Source organism: Tiliqua scincoides, chromosome 2 (assembly GCF_035046505.1).
Source record: "Tiliqua scincoides isolate rTilSci1 chromosome 2, rTilSci1.hap2, whole genome shotgun sequence".
Classification (NCBI taxonomy): Eukaryota; Metazoa; Chordata; class Lepidosauria; order Squamata; family Scincidae; genus Tiliqua; species Tiliqua scincoides.
Window position 1 is genome coordinate 145,430,489 of NC_089822.1, and position 14,879 is coordinate 145,445,367.

The following is a 14,879-nucleotide window of genomic DNA, read 5'->3' on the forward strand; positions in this document are numbered from 1 at the left end:
CCAATTTTCTGTCACTATCGATCATTCTGTTCAAAGCTCCTAATAAGCGTGGTTAGCCAATGTTGCATAGTTACAGCTTTTTGGATTTTCCAAAGGAGGCAAACTTGCGGGAAAGATAACACATTAAGATCTCTGCGAAAAAATCTGGTGGGCTCTGGATATACACCCAACCCTCTCCATTACCCTGTGTTTCATTGTTCTGAAGTTTCTAAGCTAGTTCTGGTATTTTACTTCAATAGACAAGCAGCAAAAGTAAATCTGCTCAAGGCAGGAGAAGAGAAGAAGTAAAAATTATCTTTGTTGGAGAAACGGGATCCATGTATCAGATACTTCTTTCAGATTTCAGATGGTGCTGTAATTCACTGTCTACAAAAATACACCCCAATTTAACAAGGGTAGTATGCATTCCATAGGCGCAAGTCTAGCAATTCAGTGCAATGCTTATCCACTTTTCCATTGGAAATCACAGGCACATCCAAAGGAGATGGGGATTCTGGTCTCATTCAGGGCCATTCTATGTGCATAGCAAAGCCATACTAGGGTAAGACTGAGGTTGCAATTGGAAGGCTATTTTGTTGAACTGTAAGTAAGTGAGTGGAATTGTGTTGCCAGAAAAGCAAACAAATGAAGACAGATCTGGAGCACAAGCAGAATGAACTTTTTCATCATCTCCCAGTATTCGTTCTGAATTGACTTTTTCTTTAAAAAGAAACCCTTGAGTTTGGACTACTCTGATTTTCCCATCGTTGGCCACTGTTTGAATGTAGAAGAGTTTCATAAAATTCCTTCCACTGCTGAGACGCGACCATGGATCTAGAAAGAAGTGTGAAATGGGGGAAGTGTGAGATGCCAAATGATCTCTGTTTGTGTCTCTTGCCGCGTTTTGGTTACAGGATGTCATTTAAATGGAAGCCTTACATTTCATTTATTTTTAGGTTGCCGCTAAGTGTCTAAATACCCTCCGCATGCATGAGCCACGTTATTCAAGGAGCTGTTTTGTTTTCTTCCCAGTCCTTAGACGTCAGATTGCTTCCTCCTGACACCTCTGAAAGCCCAAAGAAAATTTGGAAACGCTCTCTTCCTGAGAGATTTCTTTTCCTTCTCTAGTACGATTGCCATAAAATGCGTTGGTTCTTGCATGCTATTTTCGTAATTAAAGGGCAGTTGTCTAATCTGTTTTACAGTCCAAACTAAAATGCAGAACTGGGTACGGGTGCTGCAGCGGTCAGGGTGAAAACCTAGAGGTGTGATTGGTATTTTAATCCAAAACACATCTACTCAGAATTAGGTGGCTGCATGTTGGATGCAGTGCTTGAGTCATGGGGGAGAAAAAGAAGGAAATGAAATCCACAATGAAATCCACAAACCCCACTGTCTGATCCCCTACCCCAGTTGTCACCAAAGCAGGCTCCTCATAACTGCCTTAAAACAGTAGCTATGGATAGTTAAAATCAATTGTCCGAGGGATCCTCTGCCTTCTGTGGAATTTGAGAATTGGTTGGATGGTCGCTGCATAAAAGCATGCCAAATGCTAGCTCCAGCCATGGGGGAGCCTGCCACATGTATCTTCAAACTCAAGGATGTCACTTCAGGCAAAGGGCTAAAGTTAGCATTCATGGTGCCTGCTGAGGGTTGGAGATGGCATCATTAAACAGACAATGGCCAGAAATAAGCACTTTGTTTACAAACAGAAACTCATGAGCTGCAAATGACAGAAGAGCAAATGTGCAAATCTTGATCACATTTTCAAGATATGGGAGAGCCCAATTATAATGGGGCTGGATGAATTGCTTCTGGGGCCTGCATGTGACCTGCGGGCCTTATGTTTGACACCCTGCTCTAGCTATAAAATGAGCAGAGGCTTAGCAAGTTTCCACAACCGTGGGGAAGATGCACAGTTTGACATGTGGTAATGTGGCCCCTGCTCCTAATAAGTTTCCTCCTCCTCTGTGGCCTGCCTGTTTCTTACTAGAAGAATAGCATGGGGTTCAGAAGATGTTTGGTTTGGTTTGTGATATGTTTTTGCTATAAACCTCGATGTGGCATTTTCAGGAGTGTTTTTGGGGGGGAGGTCTTTTTGATTTTACACACTTATTGTGAAGACTGGACTTGATCCAGCCACAGATAAACCCATTTAATTCCCTTGGAAATCAATGGGTGAGTTTGGAGCACCTGCACAGCCCTTCCAATGAAACTGAAGGGACTTAGCAGTGCTTTGCTATGAAAGGATCATGGCCATTGTTTTTACAGGCACCTTCTACTACAAGATAAGGCTGCAGGCAGGCACCTGTCTGTTTTGCTGGTGTGATTTTCCAAAAGTAGACGTGGACATGAATGGCTCTCTGTGAATAATAATCAATAATAATAATTTGCACACTGCCTACTGCATCAAATCCATGCCTACTTGTGCTGTCTTATTCTGGTTCTGTGTGTACTCTGCAATCAAAAACAATGAGAAATACGACTGAACCATCTGTATCACATGTTAGACTGGAACTGCTTGATCCAGAGGACAGTCTGAGACAGATTCCTGGTCCGCTTGTATAAAGTTGCAAAGGAAGCAAAGGGTCAGGAGGAAATTCTTGCATTGGATGAGAAGGAAATGAGAGATGTTAGAAAAGACACGATGTGTTTTCCGCTGGCCATTCTGCCTCCCTGAGGCATGTGCTGTGTTTTTATTGTCATAGACCTGTAACAAGAGGATGCTGCATTTATTTATTTATTTATATACCACAAGGAGAGACCTGTCCTCATTCGACTTTCTTTTGCTGCCAGATGACTACTTCTGGCACATTCCCAGCATTTCACGGTATCTGAGAAATAATGGTACGGCACTGAGCATTACAATCCTCTAACAGCCCATCCCCCCCAATGATAAAAAGAGAGAGAGAAAATTCTAATTAATTATTTCATCTTTGAGTTGTTGGATAGGATATTACATTTTTCCTGTGATGGTGTCAAAGTTTTGCAGTGTTTGGTTTATTTTTTGAAATTTGAAATTTTCTCATTCTCTTGGGAGGATCTGTATTCATTTTGAAATTGGCACCCCCATTTGCAGAGTCACTTCTGCTCTGCCCTCATGATTGGCATTACGCCCCTGTAGCTATAAGTGGCTAATAGAAAGTACAGGTTGAGCCTCATTAGTCACATGGGTTCCATTCCAAGCACTCACGTGGATAGCAAAAAATGCACTATTGCAAATCAATTTAAAAAACAAAGTTTCTTTGCTCTGGTGATTTAAAAACAGCCTTGCTGACCCTTTGACTCTAAGATAAGAGTCATTAAGAAGACAATCCATCAATCTGTCCTCCTCCAAGCACTTACAGAGGCGCTTCACTCATTCCCTCCCTTCACCAATGCAAAGTTATCACCTTTCTTTCACTGTGCTCAGGGGGAAGGGAGGGGTCTGAAGGAGAGAGAAGGACTGATGGATTGTCAGCCAGCTGCCCTCTCTCTCTCTCATTAAGGAGGCTGTTGTTAAAGGACTGTTCAGTTTTTTAAACTGATTTTAAAGAGGTGCATTTTTCCCCTTCTCCAGGGATCAGCACATTCCTTCTCATTTGCAGGGGCCATTCATGTTGAGTCAAATCTGTGTATAAAAAATCCGTATATAAAAAGGCTGGACCTGAAGATTGATATTAAATAATATGCACTCTGGTCTCTTGCTTTCCAGAACTTGAAACATGTACATCAGTGAATGTGGCAAATTCCCTTGTGCATCATACAGTATAAAATCACATCATGAAAGATTGCAACAATAGATGAAAATAATGTTTTGGAAGGGGCATCAAACAGAAGGCAAAAGAAAAGGAGCCTTCTGGGAAAAGTGAAAATGAAAACACAATAAGTTTTCCTTTCCTGCTGTTGAACAGATGCTCTGAACTTTGATGCTCACCTTGGTCTTGCCCACACCTTTGATCTATTTTGTGATTAACCCCCATGGTCTGCCCTTGCATAATTAAGACATGACGAAATCTATTGAAAGTTGGTTCCAGAATGTATGCTGGAGAACTGTGGTTCATATTCAACTCCTGGCTGACCACTCGCCAAGAATTTACATTTTCTGAGCCTTGAGAGTCAGCATTTAGTGTTTGACATCTGAAGATGCTGTAGTTAACATTGGACAGCATCTGACAGCTGGCTTGCAGCTGCAGCCGGTTTTGTCAGTATTGGGTAAATGATTTGCAAGATCAACTACATGCATTTAACTAGGCAAAAGAATCAAATTTCAAATGCTGATATAAAAATCTGAATTATGGAACTTACATTTGCTGGGGATTGAAATGATGCAAAATTTCATTTCTGCCACATCAAATGCCTTTTGAGCATTGTTCATAGTGGAACTTGTGTGCAAAGATATGTTTCTTGCATTGCCTCCTAAAATGCAAGGTGGAGAACATGTTGATGTTAGAAATATATCGCAAAGAACAGAATGCAGAACATAGTATGACTACTCTTTAGTCAGACTGCAAGGAAGAAAAACAATCTTTTTCAGGCATTCCAAATGTCAGCACTTGGTCTGACAGCCCCTCTTCAAGTGCTTCAAACCGTTTATGAATATTCCTTTGAACTGCCAGTCTGTGGTCAACTCATTGGTCAACTCACTGGTGAGTGACTATTATAAACAATTAAACTGACCTGCATCATGGGAAATCCAAAGGTACCCTTTCTTTTAAAGGTTATTTGTGTGGGTGTCTGTGTGGGAGAAAACTACCCCTCCCCCCTTAAATCTGAATTAACATTCTTATCCCATAGTTGTGAAGAGTTTTTTTTTATGTGGACAGACTGCACCTGACTATGTAGTGACTATTTTCTCTCTATCAGGGGTGGCCAATCATGCTTAAGCCATTTGTGCCCAAATGGCTGGGCAGAAATGGGTTTTAACATAAGAGCCACACACAATGTTCAGATGTTTGAGAGCTGCCATATGTAAAGAGCATTTAAATTCTGAAGTATATTTACTCCACCATGAGTGTTAAACCAGTGTTTAAATCCACTGGATTCTCAATTTATACCTGGTAAATAATTATAAAGCTTGAACATTTCTTATTTACCTTTTATATTAATTGTGATGCAAAAAGGAGCTCAGCCAGCATATTTTCAAGAGCCTCACATTATACGTCCCCACATTATATGAGATGCATGTGGCTCATGAGCTGTGGTTTGGCCACCTCTTCTCTATATCATGTCAGATTTCAGTTATGGATTGGGAAGGAACTTTCTGATATGACTATTTACCTGCCTTCCTGCATGGGCATGAAACGGAAGTTCCTGGGGCAGGGAAAATGTGGGCACAGGCGTAGTGGCACTGAGGGCAGGTGAGGTGCAACTGGTACGTGAAAGGCTCCCAGCTCTGTGAGAGTACAAATACTCCCATAGCTCTTCACAGTCTCCTTCAAACTCACTTGCTCCCACAGCAGAAGAGGATGCAAGCCAAGTCACATAATGCAGTGACCTTAAACAGTCAAGTGACCCTTTTTACGTAGAAGAGTTGCAATGCAGGTGGGAAGATAACCTTTGGCAGCCGTGCTGCCTTCTCACTTGCCTCTCAGCAGCTCGGTTTTCACACCAGCGGCAGGAAGCTGCCCCAGGGTCTCCACATGCGAAGGGAGGGAGAGCTTCTGTGGGAGAAGCACCTGGTAGGAGAAGCATTTTGTTCAAGGAAGAAAACAGGATCTAACATATAAACAACATCCTCCCTGAACTAGTTCATGAGTCGCTGTTTCCAGAGTTTGTTTTTGAGCTATTATTACAATCCTGGCCCCTCCCTCACATCCCTAGTGAGAAGCTCGACTGAATCAAGGGGGACGGTAAGAGATGACTCAGGGCCCAAACGTGCACATCCCATTGTCTGAAGGAGAGTGGCAACCTTGTGCACTTGTCAAAGGAAACAGTATCTGCCGAAAAATCCAGAGCCTGCTGATCATCAGCTTGTCATAATGGTTATGATGGCTAATTGGATTTTAAGTGCTTTACAGTGCCCCAGTGAATGAGAAGGATCAGTCTGAATCATTGTCCCAGTTACAAGTTGTAAATTGAGAAGGAAGAGATATTACACTTTTATATATTGCACTTTCCTCATTTTATAGAAAGAGGTTTCAGTTTTTAGAAAAAGAAAAAAAACCAAATATTGACTTTTGGGGAATAGTGCTGCTTTTCTTGTATTTTTATTTAACTATATTTCATTTGATTTTTTTTGTAATATGTTTCTGGATATTTCTGTTTTCAATGTATTTTATGTTTCCATACGTTTTACCAGTTATGTAAACCGCCTAGAACAGAGGTGCCAAATTCGTTTCATACATTGGGCCGAACAGCATTCATGATACCCGCTGAGGGCCAGAAGTGATGTCTTTAAGCGGGTCATGACCAGAAATAAGCACTTTTTGCCTCATTTAGGGACTCATTAGCTGCAAATGACCGAAGGGAAAATCTGTAAAACTTGATAATATTTTCAAGGTATGGGAGAGCCCAATTATCATGCCGGCTGTCCTTTAGCAATGACATCTCAGCATAGCTCAGCCGCTGAGAGCAACTGATGGTGGTGTTAGGAGAGCCTGAGGGAGAGGTAAAAAGCTTCTGTGGGCTGCATCTGGCCCCCGGCTCTTATGTTTGATAACCCTGACTTATTACTTTTGAAGAGAGAAGGCATGAATAAACAAGTAACCTGAATGCTCCTTATTGTTGAAATAGTAAATTCATGTCTTTTTATTAGGCAATGGACTTTGGTTGATGTTTATGCTTCTCTCTGCAATGGCTTTGAAAGTGAAAAGGTGGGGTCAGCCCTCAGGCATATTGCAGGATACCATTTTGGAGAACTTGTACTGGTGTGTGGCGGTAGGTTACACATGTCTACACATGGTTACATAGGCATCACACAACAAACAAATGTGCAGCTTCCACACAGAGCTGCTGGTTCTCACAATGGCTGCCTGCACTCGAGCGCTGCCTGACAAGAGAATACTGGTGATCCCCGTAGACTTTAGGCATTCACATTGGGGCTGCCTCACACGTGAAACGGCTCAGCGAACAAATCCTGCATGTTTCTTGAAAAGCAGAATAGAAATATACTAAACCAGGGGTTGCCAAACTTTCCAGCCAGAGGGCTGCATCAAATATTTGGCACGGTGCTGAGGGCTGGGGAAAAATAAAATGAAATTTAAATAAATACATTAGAGATGGAACTTAGTTAAAAGAGTAAATGAGTTACAACCCAATCCTGAGCTGCTTGGGGTGTGGGGCTGCAGTGGTGCCGAAAATGGCTGCTACCACATCCTGAGGCAGCCGCTCTGGCAGCCGCTGGCTGCTCCTTGGGAGAAGGGGACATTTGTCCCCTTCCCCCAGATAAACTGAGTAGTCCCACAATGGGGCTACTCAATTCTCCACTGACCCAAAGCTCAGCGGAGAATCAAGAGCCTCTGTGTCTGGCAGTGGGCCTGACACAGAGAACATAAGAACATAAGAACAGCCCCACTGGATCAGGCCATAGGCCCATCTAGTCCAGCTTCCTGTATCTCACAGCGGCCCACCAAATGCCCCAGGGAGCACACCAGATAACAAGAGACCTCATCCTGGTGCCCTCCCTTGCATCTGGCATTCTGACATAACCCATTTCTAAAATCAGGAGGTTGCGCATACACATCATGGCTTGTACCCCATAATGGATTTTTCCTCCAGAAACTTGTCCAATCCCCTTTTAAAGGCGTCTAGGCTAGACGCCAGCACCACATCCTGTGGCAAGGAGTTCCACAGACCGACCACACGCTGAGTAAAGAAATATTTTCTTTTGTCTGTCCTAACTCTCCCAACACTCAATTTTAGTAGATGTCCCCTGGTTCTGGTATTATGTGAGAGTGTAAAGAGCATCTCCCTATCCACTCTGTCCATTCCCTGCATAATTTTGTATGTCTCAATCATGTCCCCCCTCAAGCATCTCTTTTCTAGGCTGAAGAGGCCCAAACGCCGTAGCCTTTCCTCATAAGGAAGGTGCCCCAGCCCCGTAATCATCTTAGTCGCTCTCTTTTGCACCTTTTCCATTTCCACTATGTCTTTTTTGAGATGCGGCGACCAGAACTGGACACAATACTCCAGGTGTGGCCTTACCATCGATTTGTACAACGGCATTATAATACTAGCCGTTTTGTTCTCAATACCCTTTCTAATGATCCCAAGCATAGAATTGGCCTTCTTCACTGCCGCCGCACATTGGGTTGACACTTTCATCGACCTGTCCACCACCACCCCAAGATCTCTCTCCTGATCTGTCACGGACAGCTCAGAACCCATCAGCCTATATCTAAAGTTTTGATTTTTTGCCCCAATGTGCATGACTTTACACTTACTGACATTGAAGCGCATCTGCCATTTTGCTGCCCATTCTGCCAGTCTGGAGAGATCCTTCTGGAGCTCCTCACAATCACTTCTGGTCTTCACCACTCGGAAAAGTTTGGTGTCATCTGCAAACTTAGCCACTTCACTGCTCAACCCTGTCTCCAGGTCATTTATGAAGAGGTTGAAAAGCACCGGTCCCAGGACAGATCCTTGGGGCACACCACTTTTCACCTCTTTCCATTGTGAAAATTGCCCATTGACACCCACTCTCTGCTTCCTAGCCTCCAACCAGTTCTCAATCCACGAGAGGACCTGTCCTCTAATTCCTTGACTGTGGAGTTTTTTCAGTAGCCTTTGGTGAGGGACCGTGTCAAACGCCTTCTGAAAGTCCAGATATATAATGTCCACGGGTTCTCTCGCATCCACATGCCTGTTGACCTTTTCAAAGAATTCTATAAGGTTCGTGAGGCAAGACTTACCCTTACAGAAGCCATGCTGACTCTCCCTCAGCAAGGCCTGTACGTCTATGTGTTTTGAGATCCTATCTTTGATGAGGCTCTGGAGCCAGTGAAACTAAGCTCCAACCAGGCCAGGGTTGGGAGACCCCTGTTCTAAACCAATAAGTTACAAGTACATCTGTATCCAAGACGAAATGACATGTGAATGACTACCAATATGTAAATATACCAGATTTGTCATGAAAATACATCCTGTTTTTTAGTATTCTTTACAAATTAATGATAAAAATGCTGCTCTTCTAAAATTCTACTTTTAGAACATTTTCAATGGGCCCTGCCCATTCACATCTGAGAGAGTTCATTGTCCTGTCTGGACAAGAGATGGCCTTGAGGTGGATGGTGTGTGGGCTTTCCCTGAAATATAGATATACGTAGTGGCTTCCTCAAAGTGTCCCAAGAAATAGATTTTTTAAGGAGTTAAACCTACACAGTACTTATGCCTGGTGCAGGAAATCTGTAACCAAAGTCAGAGCTCTTGGGAGGAAACATTAAAAACATTAACTTTATCGTGGGAGAAAAGGAAAGCGAAGTGTTAAAGTTATTAACACGAACAGAGGATACTGGCACATCCTGCAGAAAACTTCCTGTTTAACCTACAAGCTAGAAAACAACAACTGGGGGGAAAATGATGAAACTTCAGCTTCGTTAATTTTGGCACAAGCGTTTATTTTTATACTGAAATGATTCTGAGTTTTTAAATCACTGGTGCTCTTCACGCCAAAGATTCTCGCACAACCCATGTGTCATGTACAACATCATATCCTTATTGTTGTCCACGTCAATTTAGCACGACTGCCAACATCTGGTTCCTTGCACATTAAAACCAATTAGAACAAATTAATCCATCACCAAGTGTTAGATATGTATGGGTACGCTAGATAGGCTAAATGGTATAAAAGTGCATCTAATTAGCATTGTTTTGTGCATGTATCTTACGGATTTATTTGATCAAATGCAAATTGTTTAAAAGGTGATCTGGTGCGATTTTAAATAGTTGCGTAGTTGCCTATAGTTGCATAGTTGCATATGCCTAAGATAATATATGCAACTATGCAACTAAAATATATAAATTATTTATTTTAATTTGCTTGATGATGTCACTTCTGGCCACGACATCACTTCCAATGGGTCCTGGACAGATTGTCATTCCAAAAAGTGGGTCCCAGTGCTAAAAGTTTGAGAATTGCTGCAATAAGGTGTTAGTAAGTTGACATAGGGGTGTGTGTGTGACTCTACAAGTTTTCAAAATCACTAAAATCAGAATTTGGAGGAATAAGACCATCATGTTATATATCAATCAATGCGTAATTTCATGCAGAATGCAATGAAACAAACCACATAGAAATATCTGTGTTCTAACAAAAGGTACAGCCAAAAAACCAGTGGGGGCGGGAAAATGGTACATCACCACACCCACCTGGGGCGTTGCTCCGCCCACTGCATGGGGTGACACGCAGGCCTCCCGCAGCGGGTGACACGAATCCTAGTGACGCCACTGATCGGACTGGAGTGGCTCACATCTGAACGTCTGATGTACTTGTTCCATCTAAACTGCAGAAATTGGAAAAATAAAAAAGTACTCTTGATTCCTGAAGTCGGTGTCTTCTACAAACCTCTGTCTCTTCCAAAATGGACGGGGGAAAGTGGTCCACTGACATCACAGCACCTAACGCCATGCAATTAGCCTGCCTGTCCTTATTTCTTAGGAAATCATCCTTATTTCTATCTAGAAGCATAGTTCACACATCTATGCCCATCCAACATACAGCTGACTGGTGGTGTAGTAGAGACCACATGGATTGTTATGTGCCAATGTAAAATTGATGCCGATCCACTCAGATAATCTTTTGGGGTATATAGAAAAAAAACCTCTCATCACTTTTAGGTTTATATGATACCTAAAAATGCACATTTTGAGCCAAACTAGACATTATACTAAACACAGATGTCGCAAAACAACTATGAACATAAGAACATAAGAACAGCCCCACTGGATCAGGCCATAGGCCCATCTAGTCCAGCTTCCTGTATCTCACAGCGGCCCACCAAATGCCCCAGGGAGCACACCAGATAACAAGAGACCTCATCCTGGTGCTCTCCCCTACATCTGGCATTCTGACTTAACCCATTCCTAAAATCAGGAGGTTGCGCATACACATCATGGCTTGTACCCCATAATGGATTTTTCCTCCAGAAACTCGTCCAATCCCCTTTTAAAGGCGTCTAGGCTAGACTCCAGCACCACATCCTGTGGCAAGGAGTTCCACAGACCGACCACGCGCTGAGTAAAGAAATATTTTCTTTTGTTTGTCCTAACCCGCCCAACACTCAATTTTAGATGATGTCCCCTGGTTCTGATATTATGTGAGAGTGTTAAGAGCATCTCCCTATCCACTCTGTCCATCCCCTGCATAATTTTGTATGTCTCAATCATGTCCCCCCTCAAGCGTCTCTTTTCTAGGCTGAAGAGGCCCAAACGCCGTAGCCTTTCCTCATAAGGAAGGTGCCCCAGCCCCGTAATCATCTTAGTCGCTCTCTTTTGCACCTTTTCCATTTCCACTATGTCTTTTTTGAGATGCGGTGACCAGAACTGGACACAATACTCCAGGTGTGGCCTTACCATAGATTTGTACAACGGCATTATAATACTAACCGTTTTGTTCTCAATACCCTTCCTAATGATCCCAAGCATAGAATTGGCTTTCTTCACTGCTGCCGCACATTGGGTCGACACTTTCATCGACCTGTCCACCACCACCCCAAGATCTCTCTCCTGATCTGTCACAGACAGCTCAGAACCCATCAGCCTATATCTAAAGTTTTGATTTTTTGCCCCAATGTGTATGACTTTACACTTACCGACATTGAAGCGCATCTGCCATTTTGCTGCCCATTCTGCCAGTCTGGAGAGATCCTTCTGGAGCTCCTCACAATCACTTCTGGTCTTTACCACTCGGAAAAGTTTGGTGTCATCTGCAAACTTAGCCACTTCACTGCTCAACCCTGTCTCCAGGTCATTTATGAAGAGGTTGAAAAGCACCGGTCCCAGGACAGATCCTTGGGGCACACCGGTTTTCACCTCTCTCCATTGTGAAAATTGCCCATTGACACCCACTCTCTGCTTCCTGGCCTCCAACCAGTTCTCAATCCACAAGAGGACCTGTCCTCTAATTCCCTGACTGTGGAGTTTTTTCAGTAGCCTTTGGTGAGGGACCGTGTCAAACGCCTTCTGAAAGTCCAGATATATAATGTCCACGGGTTCTCCCGCATCCACATGCCTGTTGACCTTTTCAAAGAATTCTATAAGGTTTGTGAGGCAAGACTTACCCTTACAGAAGCCATGCTGACTCTCCCTCAGCAAGGCCTGTTCGTCTATGTGTTTTGAGATCCTATCTTTGATGAGGCATTCCACCATCTTACCCGGTATAGATGTTAGGCTGACCGGCCTATAGTTTCCCGGGTCCCCCCTCTTTCCCTTTTTAAAAATAGGCGTGACATTTGCTATCCTCCAATCTTCTGGTACCGTGGCCATTTTGAGGGACAAGTTGCATACCTTAGTCAAGAGATCTGCAACTTCATTCTTCAATTCCTTAATAACCCTTGGGTGTATGCCATCAGGGCCCGGTGACTTATTGATCTTTAATTTATCAATGAGGTCTGAAACATCTTCTCTTTTAACCTCTATCTGACTTAACTCCTCGGTTAGGAGGGGCCGTTCGGGCAGCGGTTTCTGCCCAAGGTCTTCTGCCGTGAAGACAGATGCAAAGAACTCATTTAATTTCTCTGCCATCTCTAAGTCTCCTTTTATCTCCCCTTTCCCTCCCTCACCATCCAGAGGGCCAACCGCTTCTCTGGCGGGTTTCCTGCTTCTAACATATTTGAAGAAGCTTTTATTATTCCCCTTAATGTTGCTGGCCATGCGTTCCTCATAGTCTCGCTTGGCCTCCCCTATCACCTTCTTACATTTCTTTTGCCACAGTTTATGTTCCTTTTTATTCTCTTCATTAGGGCAAGACTTCCATTTACGGAAGGAAGCTTCCTTGCCCTTCACAGCCTCTCTAACTTGGCTGGTTAGCCATGCGGGCACTCTCCTGGATTTAGTGGAACCCTTCTTTCTTTGCGGTATACACCTCTGCTGGGCCTCTATTACTGTTGTTTTAAGCAGCCTCCATGCACTTTGGAGAGATTGGACTCTTTTTACCCTCCCTTTCAACCTCCTCCTAACCAGCCTCCTCATTTGAGGGAAGTCCGCCTGTCGGAAGTCAAGGGTTTTTGTTAGAGATTTGCCTGGTATTCTTCCCCCAACGTGCACGTCAAAACGGATCGCAGCATGATCACTGTTCCCCAATGGCTCAGTAACGTTTACATCTCTAACCAGGTCCTGCGTACCGCACAAAATTAAATCCAGAGTCACCTGTCCTCTGGTGGGCTCCGTGACTAGCTGATCTAAGCCACAGTCATTTAGCACGTCAAGAAATCCGGTTTCCTTATCGTGACCAGAACACAAATTGACCCAGTCAATATGAGGATAATTGAAGTCCCCCATGATTACAACCCTGTCCTTCCTTGTCACCTCCCTGATCTGTTTCCTCATTTCAAGGTCCCCATCAGATTTCTGGTCTGGAGGACGATAGCACACCCCCAGTATTACATCGCTGCTCAAGCCTGGTAATTTAACCCACAGAGATTCTACAGTGGAGTCGGACCCACCTTCAATCTCTACTTTGCTGGATTCTATCCCTTCCTTAACATAAAGGTGCTTTTAGCTTCCCTTCTGGAGAACATACCTGACTCAGGAAGTGGTTGGAGAATCTGACTGTAGAACCCAAATGATGTCAAGATGTTGCTGCCCCAGGACCACAGGCTCTGGGTATGCCTCTGCCTCACTCCACAGAACTTACTTGTATCTTGATGAGGATCTACAGCTCAGTGGCAGAGCACCTGCTTTGCATGCTGAAGATTTCAAGTCCAATCCCTGATATCTCCAGGTAGACTTTCGAAAGCCCCTGTAACAGTACTGATGTAGCTTGATCACTGGACAGATGCAGCAGAAGGCAGTTTCCTATGCTGATCTTGGGAATTTAGTATTTCCCTGATCCTCCACCAGTGGCAGCCAATGATGTGGAATGAGGAGAGACAAAAGATGCATCAAAACAGAAGGTAAGTTGTACTAATGATGGAGAAGAAGAAGGCAGCTAACGCAGAGTTGCTATTTTGGGTGGCGGTTTTGCATTTACTGTGATCCCCAGCTTAGCCTTAATACTGCAGTCCCCAAGATTTGCCATTTGACAAACCATGTCAGTTTATTTTCTGTTATTTCAGTTTCAGCAAAGCAGCCTCACTGTAGCAGAATGCAATCAGGGAAGCAATTAGTGTTGTTAAATTGAAATCTTATGGCATGCTTTGCAGTTACATAGCATGACGATTAGCACATCGTCTTCATTGCTGAGCATAGATGGCTCTCATTAGATTTTACTGGCAGCAAACAGTGGTCTTAACCTGGCTTCCAGCCTCTCATTGGGTCCACAAGAAGTTTCAGATTTATTTTTTATTCTCTGGATTCTTTACTCTCTACAACAGGTGGAAGTTTCTCTCATTCAGGCAATGGCAAGTAACATATTGGCCTGCTTCAAATATTGGCCTCCGCAGGGCTCCCCAACATGTGGAGACACTCAAAATAATGATCACAACCCACTTCTAGTTTTGTGTCTGTGCACTTTGGGGGGGGGGTCCTGTGGAGGCTGGTGTGGGGCTGCCCGCACCCTTGGGAGCCTGCTCCAGCCTCTGGTAAGTCTAAGCAAGCCCCTCCGCCCTTCGAAAGCAATGCGATTCTGGCAATCACGTCACTGCCTCCCTCCTCCCCTGCAGGAACTCACAGTGGGGCTCAAACTCCCTGAGAACTTGAAAACCACTGTGTTACGTGCAGAGGAGGAGGGAAGGGATGTATCAGCCTGAGTACTAAGCATGCTTGTTTCCAATCCTTCAGGCCTCATAAAAGTAAGACCTGGAGATTGCATGGCTGCCTCTCCC